This window comes from Daphnia magna, unplaced genomic scaffold, assembly GCF_020631705.1.
Source record: "Daphnia magna isolate NIES unplaced genomic scaffold, ASM2063170v1.1 Dm_contigs123, whole genome shotgun sequence".
Lineage (NCBI taxonomy): Eukaryota > Metazoa > Arthropoda > Branchiopoda > Diplostraca > Daphniidae > Daphnia > Daphnia magna.
The window spans coordinates 232,818-236,369 of NW_025533131.1; the positions used below are offsets into that span (position 1 = coordinate 232,818).

The 3,552-nt window shown below is 37.4% G+C and overlaps 1 long non-coding RNA gene across 2 annotated transcripts; it reads right to left on the reverse strand.

The window, feature by feature from the left end:
- Positions 1-389: 389 nt before the first annotated feature.
- Positions 390-1,660, reverse strand: LOC123466899. Of its 2 annotated transcripts, none has more exons than XR_006641565.1 (4): positions 1,311-1,660; positions 1,007-1,163; positions 794-945; positions 390-712 (listed from the first exon to the last, which is right to left on the reverse strand). It is a non-coding gene; the product is annotated as an uncharacterized LOC123466899 (long non-coding RNA). The 2 variants fall into 2 exon arrangements; XR_006641566.1 differs by having other exon boundaries at positions 1,224-1,660.
- Between the last annotated feature and the right edge of the window lie 1,892 nt (positions 1,661-3,552).

Consider the following 3,552-nt stretch of genomic DNA (forward strand, 5'->3'; position numbering starts at 1 on the left):
TTAAGCTACACTCGGACTTACTTGGGCATGGAAATTAACATTAAGTCCCATCGTTTGAATGAATCAGAAAACGTTTTCTTTATTCATTTGAGTGTGAGATAATAGGGGTGCGTAATCGTATGACACATCCCCAGGTAGCACACAGACTCTGTTTCAGGTCTGTTACAGATCTGTTTTTGAGAGTTTGTAAATTGTTTGTAGTGTCCTACTTTTACAGACTGTCACACAGGTCTGTGACAGACCTGACTTACAAAATCTGTATAACAGGTTTGTTACAGACCTGACTTACAAAATCTGTATAACAGGTTTGTTACATAACGCGTACCACAGTCTTTGTACTACCAACTGTTTACAGATCCGTCGTTTCAATAATACAAGTATACAACTCACGCGATTTAAAATTTGTATTCAACACGCATTTCATTTTATACACCACTTACACATGATTGTCCAAGCAAAATTATGTAAAGCTTTATGAAATTTAGCAATAGTTTTCAATACGGAGCGCCCATCCGATATAAGTTGGTGATGCACGGCCAATTAATTTCGCATGATGGAGTCGGGACTGCGGTCCGCGGATCAATTCTGGGAGCACTATTGTTGAGCCGTTGGCAGCATCCTCTGGCTTGCCCGACTGTGCAGCTTCAGCCGGTGGGGCAGGAGGCTGTGGTTTGGGTTTGTTCAAAACTGGATTCATGCTGCTTTCAAAAGCCTGCAAGGAAATTTAAATGCATGTTAATTATCGTGACCTAAGAATTAATCGTGATGAGGTAGGGAGAGTGGGATAATTTACCTGGTGTTCGCTATGGAAGGCAGCGGCTTTAATAGGCAAGTCCTTAGTCTTAAGAGTTGCCTTCACACGGCTGATGTTGGCATCCAACCAAGAAACTTTTTCAGCAATTGGAAAGGACAATCTGATAGCTTTCAGTCAGTCTAATTGCAAATCTAAAGCAAAATCAAAATTAGAAATAAACCAAGAATAATGAAAACTATTGCAATAACCTACAGATCGCTTTCCATCAACACACATGATAGCTTGGATGATACACGAGTAGTGGCAACTTTGAGCATGGTTAACAAAAACCCTTTTTTAACCATGGTGTTGGCCTTTTATTTTTCTCGAAAGGAAAAACTGATAGCTCTCAGTCAGTCTAAATGCAAATCTAAAGCAAAATCAAAATAAGAAATAAACCAAGAATAATGAAAACTATTATATAACCTACAGATCGCTTTCCATCAACACACATGTAGCACATGTTTTCATCATGATGTAACAATTACACAAAATACTTTAACATGCCAAAACTTACAAGTGTGCTGAGAAGACATGAAAATTCCAATGAAAAGACATGACGACGAACTATCACTTGTCAACAACACAGCCGGCTGGCGGCTGCTGGTAGGCGCAAGAGAGAGTCCCCCTAGCGGGGGCTAATAGATTTTTCCCTTTCCATAAACAAACACACACACAGTTTCGCCACCCAATCCGCCGGAATCGCTTTCCATCAACACACACGCAAAATATTCACCATAATTCCCAAAATATTTCAGCTGGAACGCCTTCCATAAACACACACACACACACAAATTTCTTTTTCGACTCACACAAAATGTCACCAAAAGCTAATAAAAAAACGACCGGCAGCCGTTCCTTCTCGCAACTTCGCCAAAACGCGACTAATGGTAGCGTAGCTGCCTCAGCGTGGGTGCGGTGGCGCTGGTATAGACTAAACTCATCTTCAAAGACGTTGCCACATAAACACGATTTCTATGTGTGTATAAAATTTTATTTCGTTTTATAAACGGCATGAAAAGCGTTTATAAAACAGCTTGAGCAACAAGAAATAAACAAAAAAATTCTTTATTGGAGATGCAGAAATATTGTATTTGAAAAAGTATTAAGTTAAATTAATAACACGAAATTTTAAATTTTCAATCCCGTTTAGCACTTAAATTTTTTTTCCTCGTATCCTTACTTCCATTCAGCCAATTGGAAATATGTTTTTTAAAAAATTCCTCATCCAACTCGGATTTCGGAAAGTTTTCCCTAACAGATATTTTTAATAATTCATTGCAAATAAAGGTAGAGCTAAACGCGAGTCTGTCACCGTCGCCGTCTTTAGTTTTTACTCCAAAATAAGTAAATTTCCTGGCTAATTCAAGAGAAACCACGGCTTTTAATATGTTAATTGTGAGTTTTTCTGCAGTCGAGCCTCCCTCAAGTTTCAGTGCATTTCTCTAGCTTTACTCTTCCTTTCCACGATGGGATGATTGAACGATGGTTAGTCATCCCCATACTCCATACCACGTAAATTGAATTTATTTTAATTCATTTGACATCCCTCAACCCCATGTGTACGTAGTGAATTCATTTTTATTTATTTGACATTGGCATGTTTTGCCCGACGAGTCTGACCAACACAAAGGTTTTTATTTATTGACGTGATTTTGAATGATGAATGTAGTTATGCTATGAAATATAGCATAACATAGTCTGACAAAATCTATGTTTTCAAGTGTGATCTCTTTAACTTGAATACATTTATTTAACTTTGATCACGTTGTCATTTTTTAACAGTTAGTCATCAACAAAGAAGTTGAGGAACATTTTAAAAATGTGTGCATATACTCATTTTGAAGCTCTGGGTCATCTCTATTTTCTTCCCTTGTCCTCTCAACAGTCATCACGGTCTTATCACGATCTTTAACAGTTACCACCGATCTTCTACTTCCATATCCGGAAACCGGAAGCTTTTCAACAAATTATAAATATTCTTTCGACCTTTAACAATGTTTCCATTTTGCCTTGACCAAGATTTAACCTTCAACCTTTCGAGTGCTGAGCTTAACTCTTAACCATTAGCCTAACACTGACTTATATAAGATGTCATCTGGCTGCATGGTATTACACTGTAATATATGAGAAAACATTTAAGTCTGTTTGCTATTGGGAATCCAGAAATGTACCATACCGGGGATACAGACACAGATCAGATTATTACTGACATAGGTGTTACAAGGGAAATACAAACCCGTAACATACCTGGGCCACAAACCCATAACAGATAATCACTGAAGTATGTTTTACATTGAAAACACAGGCCTGTAACATACCTGAGATACAGACACAAAACAGATGATTTATGTCATATGTTTTACAAGGAAAAAACAGACCTGTACCATATCGGGGGTACCTACTGAGAACAGATGATTTCTGTCATATGTTTTACAAGGGAAATACAGACCCGTACCAGACATGTAGTACAGACACATAACAGAAATATATTTCACTCGGTAATACAGAGTAAAAACATGCATGTAACATACGTGTTAGACAGAAGAAAAACAGAATGTATTTTTACAGAGTAAAAACAGACAAGTGACAAACATGGGAAACAGAGCAAAATCAGAAACAATTTTCTCAAGTAAAAAACAGATCTGTAACAGGTCTGTAGTACAGTGAAAAACCAGAATTATGTATTACAGAAAGATTACAGATCTGTTCCAGATCAGTGAAACAAACTTTTACCAAATCCTGTAAAACAGAGCAAT